This window comes from Natator depressus, chromosome 7 (assembly GCF_965152275.1).
Source record: "Natator depressus isolate rNatDep1 chromosome 7, rNatDep2.hap1, whole genome shotgun sequence".
Lineage (NCBI taxonomy): Eukaryota > Metazoa > Chordata > Testudines > Cheloniidae > Natator > Natator depressus.
Window position 1 is genome coordinate 40113653 of NC_134240.1, and position 18421 is coordinate 40132073.

The 18421-nt window shown below is 40.5% G+C and overlaps 1 protein-coding gene across 16 annotated transcripts in view; it reads right to left on the reverse strand.

The window, feature by feature from the left end:
* The window catches only part of ATP2B2 (ATPase plasma membrane Ca2+ transporting 2), a 714211-nt gene that overhangs the window by 449312 nt on the left and 246478 nt on the right, over positions 1 to 18421 (reverse strand). The gene's annotated exons all lie outside the window — the stretch shown is intronic.

Sequence of the window (18421 nt, forward strand, 5' to 3'; positions counted from 1 at the left end):
GGGAGGTGTTAATCTCCTTCAGAAAGCAACATCTGACACATAGCCAGTGGGTGATAATGGCTATATTCCAATAAATTGACATACCACCACTCATTTACAGTGAAATTAAACTTGACTACAGGAGGAGTGAAAGTGCACTGAAGTAATTCATAACTTACATTCTACTTCTGTATAAGCAGAGTCCCACTATAAAGTGATCCTCCTGTACATACATTAACAGGAAGAAAACAGTACATTATATTTTCTATATATGTAGTAACTGACACAAAGTAATGCACTACTGTTCAGTTCTCAAGATTTAATAACTAAAATCTTCAGCTAATTTAACCAATAAAATGGAAATGCATTCCATACAGCAAAAGAAAATTAAACTAAACATGGCAATTAGCAAATGTACTGAAAAACTAAAAATGAAGCATGTTATGAACATGCCCTAGCTTCCCACACATTCCTCCTCCCTTGTACCACAGAGTTAAACCAGCACCATCATAACAGAGGGAAAGAGGGTGGCAGTAGCTTTATTTACATATAAACAATTATGTAACAGTAAACAAAACAATTCATGAGCATTACAGCAAAACAAAAACCACAGTTAGAACCTCTCCAGATGGGAATACCACCCAATCCCTAAAGGGAACCACATTCCATTTCACCCTCGGAGTTGCTACACACTCCCACCTTCACAGGGAGTAACTCATGCCACCCCGTACCTTCTACCCTAAAACAAAGGCCCAGTCTGTACTCCCTGAGCTAAGCTCATCTGTACGGTGTGAATCCTAAGGAGCTGTACTAAGTCAAAAACAAAAATGAATTTACTCTATTCTATTGTTACTCTGTGGCTTTTGGTAAACATGCATTTTACCATTAATATGAAGTGTTTTTATGGTCTCTGTTGTAAAAGATGCACCTTTTGTCAGAAAACAAAGAATTTCTGTCCATAAAGATGTTCCAAATGTCAAATGGTACATATTGCACTACAGACACTGCTTAACTTCAACCATAACACTACATCAATACCAGCAAAGCAATTTGCAGATCCAAGCTGAAGATAACCCTGACAAGCTGAAGATAACTCTGACAAGCTGACAGACCATCCTTGAAAATAAATGCCAGTTCCATATCAGGGCCAACAAACACTGGCATGATTTTTTTTTTCCAAATGAAAATTCCTCTCCCCAAACCCATCTCTCCAACTTGTGTTATTTCCAAGGCTTTATGGGTTATTTCATAACCTACCTAAAAACCCACAAGGCAACACAAGCTGAATTGCCTCCTCTCCTCTTGTAATCTGTGTCTATTTGTACAAGATTAATTTATGTATGAGATGTGTACAGTACATTCCCGTGCAGTAAATCCAAGACACTGACTAATAAAACCCAATTTGTAAGGCAGGTCCCTCTAATAAAAATGTGACTTGTTGGGTTTACACTTTCCCTCCATCTCAACTAGTTTACTATTCAAAGAGTATTTTTGATATTTTCAAAACAGTGGCATCCATTCTTTATCCAGAACTTGAACTTATTTTAAGTTTGTCACATGAAGAAGAGAGGAGGTGGGAAATGATCACCTGGTTTTATAAATTAAATTGGGCCTCAACAGATGAGAAGCCAAAGGGTAATTTGTCATATCCAATTAAACCAAGCAAGCATCACAAAGGGAACATATAAAAAACAATATATGCAAACTATATATTCCCAATCAATGTGAGTGAAGTTACCATACTCTCAAATTCCTCACCAATGAATGAATAAGTTTAAAATCCAAATTTTTTTTTTACCGTTCACATTTTTACGAGAGTTATGCACTCAGTTGTGCAAGAACAAATCACCCGATAAAAATCTAGTGTGGTGACTTTCGGGGAGAGGAGGAGGTTTGGTTCTCTCCTCCCCCAACCCAAGTAAATTGGGTTCTTATAAGGAACAGGTGAATTAATTGGATATAACAAGAATTTCACCCAGAAATCAAAATTAAACCCAAGTTCTTGTCTATTATTGTGCTCCTCTATATGACTTAATTTCTGTACTGCCAACTTATTACTATCCAACTGGAAGACATCTTGACAAACTGTTGAACAACCAAATGCAAAAAGAAAATATTACATGGAAATCAGTTCTGATGACATTCCCAGCGAAATTTCTAAACCAGAAATATACAGATATAACAAGGTTTGAATACTTGCTTATTTATGTGAATCAAACTTCCAGGCTTGTAAGGGTCTCATGTCAATTTTTTCCTACTTCTGCATCATTTTTAAAAGCCTCTTTTCAGTATTTGTGGCATAAGCCCTTGTTGCAGTGCAGAGAAGGTATAGAAATGTGTGCAAGGAAAGGAAGACATTCCTTTTCATTCAAATTCATTAGAAAGTTTTAAACAGAAAATGTTCATATGGTTATAACAATGCTATAGTTGCTTGTAATGTCGAGTTTACTATGCTTGTCCTGGAAAGAATGGGGCAGTCTATTACAGAGGTGATTTTTTAAAAAAAAAAAAAAAAAAAACCCATTGAAGGGATGAAAGAGAGGCCCATTTGTGGTTCATTAGTATGTCACAACTCATCAGGCCTGACATACCCATTACACCTCACACACTGTAACAATTTTTAAAAAGTGGCATGTAATATATCGTTTGAAATCTAACAGCATAGTGTTCATTAATGTCACTGTGAAATGTGCATCCCAGTGCTACAAGGCAAACAGCTGACTGGTCTAGGGTAATGAGTTTCAAGGTGGCCTGACCAAGTCAGTGGTTGAGGCCTGTATCTAACAGGCCTTATGTAAGATGATAGAAAATTAACAACTCACTGATCATCAATATTCTTGTATGATGTATGCACAGGGTGAGTACAAAAAGTTACGGATATGCACTGGAATTGTATTCTTAAGTGTGTTTGGCAATCAACGCACAAGCACAGACTGCCTTAAACAAAGGAATGTGTATTTGATTCTCTGACCAGCCCAGTTTTCAGGCAAAGACAACGAAGGTCCATTTTTACATACTAAGGGGAGATTACAGCATAGCATCCAAACCCAGCAGGAGAAAGAAGCTTGGTCTACATTTTACTTTTCAAAAAATACATTGCAAAAGTTTACTCGCCGATAAAGACGGGGCTGAACCTTAAGTGATGAGAGATTGAATCAACTGATTATTGTATTATAAAAGTGTACAGAGGTGTTTTTCTGAAAGCTAATGACACCCTGGTGATTGATATAGTGTTAATACAGACATTTCACAATCTGGATACTTAATGATATTATGCTTTAAAAATCTATGACCAAATAGGGAGAAACAGGTTCCCTCCTAGACAGCTATTTATCTGTCTCCTGTGTACATTAAGCATGGTGGGATCAAAACCATGAAAGCCCCATTTACATACAGGTGGAGGGAACCCCACAGGAAGTGAAGAATAGCATGAGGTCACCCTGCCTGTTGAAATAAAGTCATTGAACTTTGGAAGATAAGCAGAGACAGAAGCCATCTTTGGCATCCATCACTAGATAGACAGAAGGGAACAAAGATATAGCAAACTAAGGGCTTGTCTATATTTACATTTTATAGCGCTCTAACTTGCTGGCTCAGGGGTGTGAAAAATTACCCCCCCCCCGAGTGCAGCAAGTTTGAGCACTTTAAAGCACTAGTGTGGACAGGATCCGAGCGCTGGGAGCCATGCTCCCAGCGCTCCAAGCTATTCCCCTTGTGGGGGTGGATTACCAGGAGTGCTGGGAGAACTTCTCCCAGTGCTCGCATGTGACCACACACACACACTTCAAACTCTGCCACGGGAGCACTCCCGCAGTAGCGCTTTGAAGTTTCTAGTGTAGACGTAGCCTTAGAAAGATGTCCTTCACCAATGGGGGAGGCTGAAGACCAGTGTTCCCTTTAATGTTTCCCATGCATGTGCAGAATGAATTTTGTTACATGCACCAATATGGAGGTGATGTGTGACACATCACCTCCATATTGGTGCACGTAACAAAATTCATGCAGTGGGGGGACAGGGATGAGGGCCTCAGGGCTGGGGCAGAAGGTTGGGGTGCAGGCTCTGGCTGGGGGTGCAGGCTCTGGGGTGGGGCCAGGGATGTGGGGTTTGGGGTGCATGAGGGGAGTCTAGGCTGGGGCAGGGAGTTGGGGTGAGGGCTTTGGCTGGGGGTGCAAGGTTAGGGATGAGGGGTTTGGGGTGCAGGCTGCCTGGGGGCTACGGTGGGGAGAGAGGACTCACCCCAGCTCTCTCCCCCCACAGCAGCACCTGGGCTCGGGGGGGCAGGAAGAGACACCTCTCCCCATCACAGCAGGTCCGTGCTGGGGGAGAGGCATCTCTCCCAACACAGCCCTGAGCCCCTGCATGAGGCTTAATAGGCAGCTGCGCAGCCTAGAGGGCACTTAGCTGAAGACTCTAGGGTCTGAATGTAGGTGAGAAACCTATTTATGTGAACGTCTTTCACTTGCGAATACAAGGGAAGCCAGAGCCTTATACTTCTGTGGAAGGGTCTGACTGAAGGAAAGTCAGCCATGGCTAGAAGAACAATTACTGATGAGAGAAACTACCTTGAACAAAGCCTGTACCTTGATAGATTAAGTTTCACTTTTATTTGCTTATAACGGATTCTAAATTTATTCCTTTTTTGCTCAGCATCACTTGACCTATGTCCTATTGTTAAAAGATGTGTTTTATTTTTACTATAAATCAAGGCAGTGCTGTGTTTAAATGGAAGAGTGTATTTACCTCCGTTAAATTAATAAGCCGTGACGTGCTTGTGTGTCTTTAGAGGAACAAATTAACCTCTTTTCTTCTCTGAACTGTCCAGGAGAGGGCTGGACATTACACAGCATACAGCTTGGGAAAAATGGGGACTGGGAGTGTGTTGGGATCACCCTGCAAGTAGTAACCAAAGCTGCTGGAAGCCAAAGTGGGGCTGTAGACACAGTACTAGGGTCAGAGCTGCTGAAGCAGGGCTGTTTAGCACACAGATACTCAGGTTGTGACTTGCATGCTTGTAGCCTGGTTGGGACCTACAGCAGCAAAACATTGTGAGTCACCAGAGTTCAGAGTAAGTGACATAACCCCTTACTGGTCAAACCCCAAACCCAGTGACAGAGAGAACGACTAATTTATAGTGCTCTGTTGCCTTGTCACTTCAGAGTAACAAGACATAACACTCGAGTATCAAAGTGGAAACAGTGAAATGAAGAAAAGAGAGACCTGCTTTAGTGTTAAAGATGACTTTTGCATTGTGCTCAGACTCTAATTCCACATGAAGGCAAATCCACTACAAATAAATCTGCCAGCCCTCAACAGTGCATACACAGGGGCTGCCAGATAATTTACACACAATATAGGAGTGAACATGGGAAGGCATCACCTTCAACCAGAGACTAACCAATCCATTGCTTAGGAAAGGAGTTCTCCTAGGGGTTCTAGGAGAGGTATTAGGAGGCACTGGGGGGCATGTTGCCTACTGGTTAAACACTGGACTGGGTGGGATTCAGAAAAAACTTTAGTTCTATTCCTGGATCTGCCACTGGTACATCACTTCACTGTTCTGCGCCTCAGTCTCCTCTTTACAGTGGTGATAAGGAGACTGACTTCCTTATTAAGCACTTGGAGATCTACCAGTGAGAAACTCCAGATAAGAGCTGGGTATTACTACTATTACTAATATATTTGAAATGTGACTGACAATTATAAAGGCACAATATTTCAGCCCCCACATTGCCTAGCTATTCTTCAACTTTCCTCACAGTGCATGAAATATGGCTCAAAGACTCACTCACTCTACTCATCACCCTGTTGCCCCCAATCAATATCACCAAGTGTTGCAAGGAGACCAAAGTTATGTACTATTCACTGGCAATAACTATCTTTCACACAAAGGAAAGTAATTTCACAAGTAAAGATCCAAGAGTGACCTCCGAGTTTCTCTTGAATCAAGAGAGATTGAATTCCAATGTACAGCCCCGCAGCAGGACTGGGATCCTGTGGGTCCTACAGGACCTACTGCCATAATAGTGGGTGTGGGGTAAAAATTCAACAAACCATGCAGGAGCAGGTGGGAGTGGGAATTGCAGGGTAGGACAGGAGCGGGATTAAAATAGTCCCACACAGGGCTCTAATATTAATGTCCCAATGGATGACAACATACATGGTGAGCCATTACTTGGAATTTTCAAACAGAAAGCATAATTATTCATAGTGGAGCATTCCTTATTGTACAGACAGAGATGTTAAACACAGATTTTTCAAATGTCTCGGTTCTGGTCTGCTTTTCTTATCAGCAAGTTGTCACTGATTGTTATACTTTAGTAACCAACAACAAAGAGCAAAAGACAATATATATTGGGACTATTATATCCACTGAGCCAAGTATGAGAATGAAGATTAAGTCACGTGCTCTGGATTGTTAATATGCACCTCTTTGTCATAAAGGATTATGTCATTTACTTATACATGCTGACAATCAATTCAAACAGAAAAGACTGGTGCCTAGTCTCTGTGTGTACCCTTGACAAGTCTCAAACCCCTTGAAACTGGGTCCTAGCCACTAGGAAATGTTTCATTAATATCAATTGCAAGCAATGTACAAGCAATGATGCCCAAAAGCCAGAGAAATCACCCATTTATGGTTTAAAATGTAATCAATTAGGTAAGTGCCAATTAACTCAAAATTAAGGAGAGAAGTGAGCTAGTATTTTTTCTGTGGGTCATAATTAAACCCAGAACATACTTGCATCTGTGATTGCCTCTTCCACAAAGGCATCCAATGCAAATCCATGTTTCTAGAGCCTATAAAGCCACCTCCTGCTCACTAAGTCCTTTGTGTAGGAAAGCTCTTCTAAGGTGGCTGACATTTACATACATTCCTCACCTTTACCACCACCTTGATTGGCTCACTTTGGAGAGAGCCAGAGAATTTGTGGGGAAGAGCATCCTAATGATTAAAGCAGAGGACTCAAACTCAGGACTGTAAGGTTCTATTCCTGGCACTGTTGTTGACTTATGTGTGATTTAACATTTGTGCCTCAGTTTACTATCTCACCATCTTGTCACCACAAGCATGCTCATAAAGAAGTCATATGATACTCTGAGTAGGAAGCAAACTAAAGATAGATGAGCTTTTGACGTTTCTACTGCTGTTGAGTTTAGGTTGATCAAAGTTAAACTGCTTCAAACTGAATTAAAAGTATTGCATATTGTGTATTATAGCACTGCCTAACAGCTTGAGTGAATTCCTAATATTCCAAAGATAATTTGTCAGCTTTCAAGGTCATGATCAACAGAGATGAACCTCTGAAAGAATAAAAACTGCCAGAAAGCCAGAACAAGTAAACTGTTAAATATCGTTTACTCTAAGAAATTACTTGTCTCAGATGAAACCTTTAAAAACTGTACCACGAAAAAATCTCTTTTCACTAAGGAACCTCCAGCATAACCTCTCTCTGAGAAATTGAGAGGTATTGTAGACGTGGGGAGTGAAAAGAATATACTAGACTTTGGTTGTTTGAGTTATTCGTGCGTGCGCGCGCGCACACACACACACACACACACACACACAGAGGAGACTACATACTTTTTCTTCACTTTGTCCCTCCGGATGTCATTTCTTTCTAATATAACACCTTTGATTCTAAAGATACTTTGCATTTTATCACTCTGTAACAAGTCCTTCTCAAGAGTAAAAAAAAATAGAAACCCCACATACCCTTCATATTGTGGCCCAGTGGCCCTTCAGAGATGTGTTGTAATGATGTGTGGATTTCAGAAATAAGTTAGAGATTTTCAAACTCCCAGCCCCTCCAATTTATGCTTTGATCTTAAGTGGCACAGGTCACTGCAAATATGCAAGGTTCACTGTAAGTCAGTTTACATAATATTGAATATTTGCTTTAGGAGCATTTCCTTGTTTTCATGAATAAGGATGTTATAACCAGGGAAAGAAGCAGTCAGAATACCGAGATTAAGGAGATTTTATTAATGAGGGAAAACACTTCCATTGTTTGCATTGCAGTAGAGTGCTAAGATGACAATCAGGACTGTAGTCCTATTGTGCTCGGCTTTGTACAGTGTAGTCCCCACCCCAAAGGGTGTGCAACCTAAGATGAGCCTCCACAAGCCACTTTCACAAACAGGCTTGAAGACCACACAGTCTAAGAAAACAGGTCACTTTTACAGAATACTTCAAGCAAATCGTATAGTTAAGCAAATATCATAAACATGATTGGGACAGGAGGAGAGAGACTGGAACGAACTGAAAATGCTAGAGAAGATGCTTCTTGTGAGCACATTTGTGCATTGGCCTTGGCCCTAACAACTTTTCACCAAAATACAACATAGTGAACATTCCTTACTATGTTAATTTATGACCAAATATTTCAGTTCTAAGCCAAGAAAAATCCCCATTCACTTCACCAAGAGTTTTGCCTGAATAAAGGCTGAGTGAGGCTGCAGTCTGTGAAGAAAATAATGGGATGGTAAAAAGATTGAACAGAGGCTGCAGAATTGTATTTTCCTTCTGTTGCTCTGTCATTTTTTCCATAACTTTTTCAACTTTGAAAAATTTAGAGTGTGGCAAATAGAAACATGGAACGCTTGAAAAGCTACAGTGTGGCAGTTAAAAGTTGTCTTACCCTAATAGTGGCCTTAGATTCTCATGTCTTAACTACTGCAATCTTCTCCAGTTTGGTCTAAAAAAAAATTTATTTTTAAATTCACATCTTGCCACCCCTTAAGTGTAGTCAGAACATTGCTGCATAAATGATCTTCTGGCTCACCACTTGGATTGCATCACCCCTCTCTTTTCATTGCTTGTTTTCCTTTTAAAAGTTCCTCATGGTCTCTTCCCACCCCATCGATCAACTCTAATACAGAGTTGAAGCCTCCTGACATTTAGTACCACTGCAAAACACTTCCTCCCTATACATTTTAAACTATATGTGCCGAACCCAAAGCCCACTGAAGTCAACGGGAATCTTTTCTTTGCACTGACTTCAATGGGCTTTGGATCAGTCCCTATATTTGCATTTGTTAATTTTCAGGATGGCTATTTGGGGGATTGCTAAAGTAGAGAACTACCCAAGATTTACCACCAGCTATAATCTCATTCACTTTAGTTACATCAGAGTGTATGTTTTGTTTTTCACCTTATAACATCATAAAGTGCATTGACAGGTAGAAATGTATGTAGTTTAACAAAGTAGGAGAAGAAATACAGTTTTGTTGTTGGAAGTTATGTCTGAGCCCACTGGGCACAGATTTCATTTCCATTTCAGTACAATATCTCAAGCTGGATTGACAGCCGAAGCATTTACAGTGGTGAATCACACATCTCCAGCATGACAGAATGCTATTTCCCAGAGGCCAGAGGAATGGTGGCAGTGTAAAGAATTCTCCACTGACAGAACAAGTGGAGTCATACCTATCTCTGGAGGTGAGCAGGCACACAAGATTAGAAAAATGGAATGAGCAGGTGAAGAATGGTGGTCAGGCAGATCAAGGGGAATCTGTATAAAATCAAAGAGGCTGGTAAACTGGAGCAGGAAGATGATTTGCATTAATTGTGAGCTATAGTTTCCTATTTCTGTTTTCATTCACTTGCCCACCATCCAATTCATACTTAATGTACATGTCCAGTGCTGCTGGTGAACATGGTTTTATAAGCAGGAAAATCTTGTTTATTGCCATCAGTTTAAAAGAACACCTTCAAATTATTTCCTATCACATTGTGCACCTACCATTCTAATTTAACCTCAGAGAATAGGTCTGACCAGAGAAAGTAAAAATAAATACATTAATTCAGAGTGTGGAATACTCTCCTTTTTTCTTTCTCTGTTTAACACTTTGGGGCAATCTCCCCAACAAATAGTTTTCCGGCTGGCTCTCTGGCAAATCCCAGATGAAGTACCTGGGTACCAGACATCAGCAGTTCTATGTAAGCTGCAACTTCATCTTCAGTATGTGGCTTGTGCCAGTTGCTTAGCTGGAAATCATTACAGAGGAACAAAACTATATTTCTTATTTTCCTCCACTTTTGAAAAGCCAATGCACTTAATAATGTTGAAAATTCACTGCAATGTAAAAACCTCACATACAGTTTTTCCTTTCATTCTGTCTTACATTCCTGTGCTTTTTATCAGTTTTCTAGATGATGGCAGTGAAGAGAAGAAACTATCTTTTTTTATAAGAGTTTCCTTTTATCTGGAGATGGAAAAGTCCCCTTCATGGAGAGCAGCAAGCCTGATTTTTAGATTTTGTAAAGTCAGTAGCAGACTCCAGATTTCTTTAAGGGCATAAATGAGAAAAGATCCCCTTTTGACTTTCAGTTTGAAGAAGGTTGCCTCTTGGGAATGATAGCTGCTTTCCCTCCCCCAAAAAATATCTGGGATGCTGTAGGTTTTGTTGACACCTGTCCAGAAAATCTAGAGTAAAAACCTAGCTTTCATTTAAGCCTGACCCAATTTAAACCTGGCCATAGCGAGCTAAGATTCAAGATATCACATAGTAGGTACCAGTGCTGTGCAATTTAAACAAAGCCATGCTGAGTTGCACACAGGGACCATCCTTGGAAATAGTGCTAAAAATAATAATAATAATAATGCTGGAAATGGCCCACCTTGATTGTCATGCACACTGTGGGGGGAGTGGTCAGTTTGGATGAGCTATTGCCAGCAGGAGAGTGAGTTTGTGTGTGTGGGGGGGGGGTGAGAAAACCTGGATTTGTGCTGGAAATGGCCCACCTTGATTATCATGCACATTGTAAGGAGAGTGGTCACTTTGGATAAGCTATTACCAGCAGGAGAGTGAGTTTGTGTGTGTGTGTTTTTTGGAAAGCGGGGGGGGGGGGGGGGAGAGAAGGCCCACCTTGATTTTCATGCACGTTGTAAGGAGAGTGGTCACTTTGGATAGGCTATTACCAGCAGGAGAGTGAGTTTGTGTGTGTGGTTTTTGGAGGGGGGTGAGAGAACCTGGATTTGTGCTGGAAATGGCCCGCCTTGATTATCATACACATTGTGAAGAAAGTGGTCACTTTGGATAGGCTATTACCAGCAGGAGAGTGAGTTTGTGTGTGGGGGGGAGGGGGGGGCGGACGGAGGGTGAGAACCTGGATTTGTGCTGGAAATGGCCCAATTTGATGATCACTTTAGATAAGCTATTACCAGCAGGAGAGTGGGGTGGGAGGAGGTATTGTTTCATGGTCTCTGTGTATATAATGTCTTCTGCAGTTTCCACAGTATGCATCCGATGAAGTGAGCTGTAGCTCACGAAAGCTCATGCTCAAATAAATTGGTTAGTCTCTAAGGTGCCACAAGTCCTCCTTTTCTTTTTGCGAATACAGACTAACACGGCTGTTACTCTGAAACAGTGCTAAATAGCTTAGACCAAGCTAAACTAGGATGAGTAGCTCTTGCACCTTTCAGATATCTGCTGAACTGGGTCCTGCAGGCCAAGATACAGGAGACTGATTACTAGATATGGAACAAGCTGACAACGGGGGGGCGGGGGGAGCTGTAGGAAGAATTGCTGGTATTGATAACAAATGATTGGTGGTTTTAGAGAAAGAAGCGGAAATTAACATGAAGATTAAGGATTAAGCAAAAGAAGTGGAAGCACCAAAAAAAAGTCACTGGAACTCAATCATGAAAATTAGATTAATAAAATGCAAATCTATGATTATTGTTCAACACTTTTCATTCAAATAAAACTCCTAAACACTTTGAGCTATAGTAACTGGCCACATGATGTACAAAGCGGAGTATCACTTTGCTTACCACTGAAGCACCTTCACCTATGGGGGTAGAACACAGCAAGCATTCAATCGTGCAAACTCTACAGTTTAAAGAGCAAGTAGTCTAAATACCACAATCTAGCCCTCTATTTTCCTTTCCTAAGATGGTCTCCTATTGAGTATTGGAAAGTACAATTCTACGGAGGGGGCTGGGTGGAGACAAACACGACAGGAGGGGTGCTGCCAAGATTGCACCTCACGTCTGTGTGTATACCACCAGACTGCTCTGCCCTGGCAGAAGGCCAGTGCCAAAGGGGATGGTGGGGCAGAATCTTAGTCTTGCTCCCCAGGGGTGTACAGGTCAATAGGCCTTGCACCCCCAGAAGCAACTGCTACTGTGAGAGCAACTTGCATGGTTATGTTGGGGGGAGCAGGGGGGGGGGAAGAAAAACATCTTGTGCTCCCCTGAGTTCCTGTGTAAGAGCCTCTTGACATCTGTCCCACTGTAATTAACCTCTGTATCCCAGGCCAAATTCCAACTTGGGTAACTGCCCCTCTTGTCATTTTCAAACAGCTTTCTTTAGTAACAACCATGGTACTTCAGATACAAACATAAGGAGGGAATGAAAAGTCAAGTCACTGCCCCTCACTCAAAAGCACGTTACAATACATTATAGGACAATTGCAATTATCTCCATATAATCAGAACATTTTATAGCAAATCTAATAAAAGGAGAGAAGGGACTCAAAATAATTAAAACTGGTAAGAAGTTATTAGAATGGATTTTAAAAAGAAAAGCTGAACTTGCACCCTGCTCTATTAAAAACCCTATGGAATCTTTAACAACCCGAATGTCCCAGAATCCAAGTTTCACAACTCATTCACCAGAACAGGGATCACTAAATATCTAGTGCGAGAGCATGTTAGAGGCAAATACACCAGTCACTCAACCACCAGCCCCACTTTCCACCATAATCAGGATTTTCATTGGTGTCTCATCTGATTACTAGATTCTGAATCTTGCTCAACTTGTGAGCACCATTAAGAGACCATGTTCAATCCAGGCACTCCAGTCAGATGAAAAACAGTACGCTTATACAGTGTGACAAGGAAAAAACAAAACACAAACATTTGTCTTTATGATAATCTCAATGTTATTTTCAATGGCTAGTATATGTTAAATAATAATCAAGACTGCTAAGAAGGCAGAGAAAAGACATTAAAACAACATGGCAACATCTTGTAGCTTTTTTTAAAATAAGCATCTTATGTATTAATTTCACGCTTGATTCACACACATAAAAATCAGTGTTTGAGTAACCCGAACAGAAGGCTGAACAAGGGTAATTCTAAATATTGTACATATATTTGTGTAAGAAATACAGCAGGGGATACAGTAACACACTTTTGATCTATTATAAAAGGAACCCAGGAACTTGCCCCATCTTCAGCACTCAAAAAAAAAAGTGTGTGCTTTTGTCATTTTAAAAACCTATTAGGGAGTAAAACATAGTAGAGAATACCAACCTATACCCACAGCACCAGACAGAACCAGGGGGGAATAAACCTTTCTAAAATTAGTCACAGACCACATCAGTTTCATATGCTACCCCTCAAAGGTAGCATATTGGTGAGGTATAACTAAATGCATGGAAGAACTTGTCTAAAGAGACCATGTCTAAAAAGCAATATGTACACAGTCAGAATATCACCTAGCAATTTTTAAGGAAACATTACAATGAATAGCATTGTATTATATAGCCAAAAAGAATCATCACACTGTGTGCCATAGTGGATAGAGCATTGAACTGGACCCAGGAAACTTGAGTTCTATTACCAACTCTGCCAATGGCAGGCTAAGTAAACTTGGGCAACTCCATTTGCCACACTATGCCTCAGTCTCTCCCCTCCCATCTGTAAAACAGGGACAATAATATCAACCTCTTTTGTAACGTGATTTGAGATTTACTGATGAAATGTGTAATATTAGAGCTAGGTATTACTTAGCACCATACCTACCGTTATTGTCTCTTTAAACCTAACAATGGCATAGTATTAAAACTCTTGACCTATTATAAATAAAACTGATTTGAAAGATTTAAATTATTTTTATATGATTTGAAAATAAGTTACCTTTGATACCAGTAAAAGTAGGAAAAAACCCACAGAACTGATCTTCAGATGCAGCTGTTCAAAATGCAGGCGTGTACATTTGGACTCCTAACTTGCGTATGCAATGACCAGAATGGCAAATCAAACAACTGCAGGCACAGAGGCACCTACATTGTTCATAACTCATCCGAATAATTGTTCCCATATTTGCACACAAGCCATGAAAATTGGCTGGCTAGCACATCTTCCTCTTCCCTGCCAAACACTGGAGATTGGCACTCTAAAATATTTAAAGATGGACTATCATCATAGAAATTTAAAACAAAAGAAAACACAAAACTACACAACAGGTAGAGGAAGAGTAGTCAGGGACTCTCTCATAAGCCAGGTCTACACTACAAATTTCTGTCACCATAGTCGTGTCAAGGGTGTGATTTGTAGTTGACATATTTGTGCTACCAAGGCCTCTACTGTAGACACAATTATACTTGCAAAACTACATTTCTGCTGAGGTAGCTTGTTTTGCTTGGGTTGGCTGAAATAAACTATGCTGATAAGGATGACAGTTTTGCTGGTATAGGCTATATCCACACTAGGCGTGCTTTAGTAAAATAGTGTACTGGACAGTATAAGCACCCCTAGTGTAGACCTGGCCTTACTAAGTGTGTGTACAGCACCTAGCACAATGGGTTCCTGATCATGGTTGTGCCCCTAAGTGCTACTGTAAGGGGTATCATAAATAACATTTGTGTCAAGAGAAAATAAGAGAATATGTGAAAACTAAAAATAAAGCTTCAGCTTCCAGAGTCAAGAGCAATCAGCGTTAGCTACAGGCATTGTGCACCAGCCTGAGCTTTCAGGTGGACTTCCAGGAGAGCCCCGTGTAGAGTGCAGCCTGACCTGGAGGTGAAAAAGACATGGAATATTGTTGCAAGGTCCAAATTAGAGAGAAATGACTACAACCTCTTTGGAAGCTGCACACAACTGAAGGCGCTCAGAGTCATCACTATCAGTCTGAGAAACAAGGAGCACCGATGGGTCCACTAGGACTTGAGTCCAAAAACCATTCCAGTAAAAGGCAGGTGAACACTCAGTTGTTGATGCAGATGCAACTGCCACCCATTTCTTCAAATGCTTCCCAATACCAATGAGTGTCCCTCTGGTTTCTTTGGACTGAGTTACAATTTTTTAGCAAGAGGCTTGTGTAATTAGACACTGCAATCTAGATTCCACAAAGGGGAGACTGCAGTCCAAAGCATCTCCTCATCTCTCCCTTAATGGCTTACACAAACAGCAAAAAGAGTGACACAGTGAAATTCCTTGGATTTCATATATGAGGCACTTTGGAAAAGAACAACCAATTACAGTACATTACCCTCAGTGACCTTGATGAGGAAGAAGTAACCCCAAGAAACTCATTGCCTAATCTGAAAATCCCACAGGCAAATCAGCAGTACCTCCTGATTAATGTTATTTAAAGCTGCAATGGAATCAAATGGATACATTTCTGAAATAATGTATTCAACTCTTGATATAAATGCAAGTTTCAGTTCTTCAGCTGGGGGGAAGGGAGGGAGAGAGAAAGACGGAGACGGGGTGGGGAGAGAGAAAGAATTCTATAGAATCCAGATTATGTTGGGGCATTAGCCCACTACATCTTAATGAACGTCCCTAAAAATGAGAGCCTCAATATTGTGTATTATCATGAGAAACACACAACTTTGTTTCAGAGTAGCAGCCGTATTAGTTTGTATCCGCAAAAAGAAAAGGAGGACTTGTGGCACCTTAGAGACTAACAAATGTATTTGAGCATAAGCTTTCATGAGCTACAACTGAGCTGCAGCTTATGCTCAAATAAATTCGTTAGTCTCTAAGGTTCCACAAGTACACAAAACTTTGTTTAGGTGATAACATTTCAAACTCATCTATGTTCCTTTACAAAAATGTTGAAAGAGTTGAATTTTTAAAAAAATTGTGTCTCCATTTTCATAACGGAATTACAAAAAGCTCGTTCCGTAATAACAGTATTTCTTCTTTAAGTCTTTTAATCTCCTATGGACAGGCATTTAAATGTCTGACTACTTAAATATTATTGAGAACTGTTCATTTCAGGAACATATAAAAAAACTGATGTTAGATAGTGGCAATTTTTGCTCCTTACCTTTTATAGAACCCATTAAAACCCTTCATTAAAGCAATATAGATAGACTACTGCTGTGAAAGAGATTATGTCAATTAGTAGTAGTGTTTAAAACACTGCATTTATTAAATAATAATAAAGTTACTCGCATGCTCTTCATGAACACATTTTTTCTCCTGTTTTAAACTGATAAAAATATAGACAGACAATGATTAGGATATGCAAAGTTTAGATTAAAATGAATTTTTACATACATCTGTAAAAAGCAGCCAGACTAGAAATTCGTCAATAAATAATTTTGAATCCATCTGGAAACATTCACAGTGGTACCTCCTATTAAAAGTAAATGATATTAAATGGTGAATACCTATATTACACAAAATATAATATGTTTGACAATTTAGTATTTACCCTTAGTTTTTCATACAGATAACCACATAACTTTAAATTGGTATTTGCATGTTCTAGGTATCCTGTTTAGTTATTGTAGAGAAATTTAGGTAATACCGAAAATACTGTGGTATACTTACCTATTTATCTAAGGCAAAAGTAGAAAGGTTGTCGGGGGGGGGGGTTGTTTTTTTTGTTGTTGTTGTTGTTGTTTTTATGGTGACCACTAAGACGGTTTACTTTTGCATAATTCATAATGGCACATTTTAGGAACAGAAAAAGATTACCCTGGAGCAAAGGTTTAATGTTGCCATGTTTCTATGTGAGTTTAAGGTGCCACAGAGAAGATAAGTTAAGGCATTCATAGCAATGTTTGTGGTCACGTTGCATGGATGTAATATTTTCTATTTGATATTTTTCTTAAAATTTTTATCTTATGTACAATTATCCATGCTGTTAAAGATCTATAATAAAACACTTATAGAAGTACACACACCTAACAAGGGCACATTAAAAACAGCCCAGTTAATGTTGCTGCAATACATTGTGATGGGAGTGTACTAACCCCACACTGAAGAAAGAGTTAAGGAGCTGCTCTGGGCCCAGACATCACTGGCCCACCACACCTGCAATGTGTGCATAAGCTGGAGGGGTGGTTAAAGAGGATCAGACTGAGTAGCACACTTGTTGGAGGCAGCCCATGCAAGTGAGCAGACCTACTGCTGCTGGGGCCCCTGACTATCGATGGTCTAACCTAACCGGCTGGGGAAAAAGGACTCTGAACATTGGCAAGGTCAGAGACTCCTTCTTTGGTTTATTTTGTTTACATGTTTTTGCTTTACCCTCTTGCCTGGGAAGACTGCCCCACTGCATTACTTCCTTCCAGCCACACAGGACTACAGGGTTCAGCCACCTACCTTTGGACTCTGAATCAGAACCTGTTGAAGACAGTGGGCTGGGTTCCCCTACCCACCCTCGATGGAGCCGGAGGCAAAAAGCCTATCAGGGATTCAAGATTAGGAAGACCCCATATCCCAGAAAGTCTCAACTCTCAGACTTTGGCTGGGCAAAGCCTGAAGCCCCTTGCTGGGCAGTAGAGCTAGTCATTGTTGGACTCTTTATGTACCCCGAAAAGGGTGGACAACTTGTGGCCCAACCAGAGGGCAGAGTCACAAAAGGTGACAGACCACTGCAGGGTCGGAGCAACTATGAACAGGGAGCCTCATAAGTACCCAAACAGCCATACTGGGTCAGACCAAAGGTCCATCTAGCCCAGTATCTTCCGACAGTGGCCAATACCAGATGCCCCAGAGGGAATGAACAGAACAAGTAATCACCACCACTGATCTACCCACCGTCGTCCATTCCCAGCTTCTGGCAAACAGAGGCTAGGGACACCATACCTGTCCATCCTGGCTAATAGCCATTGATGGACCTATCCTCCATGAAGTTATCTAGTTCTTTTTTTCAATTCGGTTACAGTCTTGGCCTTCACAACATCCTCTGGCAAAGAGTTCCACAAGTTGACTGTGCATTGTCTGAAGAAATACTTCCTCAAGATAGAAGAGCGCCTGTCACACCCTTGCCCAACCACTAGATGGCACATATGAGGAGCTGACCCCTTCCCATTGCAGAAAGCAATGTAAATGGTCTAAAATCCTGGTGAAAAACAAAATGGCAGGAAACTAGAGCTCTAATGGTTATTTGTGTAGGTGCCATTAAGAAGTATTGCAATCTCTTCATGTTTTCACTTCGCTTTACATTTCCTGCCCTGAATTCTTTAGCATTGGCCACTACGTAATTCATTACCAATGCAGTCTCTCTCTCATATTTTATACAACCCAAACAACACTGGTTTTAGAATTTTTTCAATCTTCCTTTTTTTGTGTCTACCTTTTAAAAAATAAAAAGAAAGCAGATTAATTCTCTAGAGCCAGCAAGTTTCTCCTTAAATAACATGGGCCACTGTGATGTTATTAAATGGAGGGATGTGCTGATTTGTAGCATGGTAAAGTGAATAAACCGCTCATTTGCTTGACTGATTTCACTAAACTGTCAATCAAG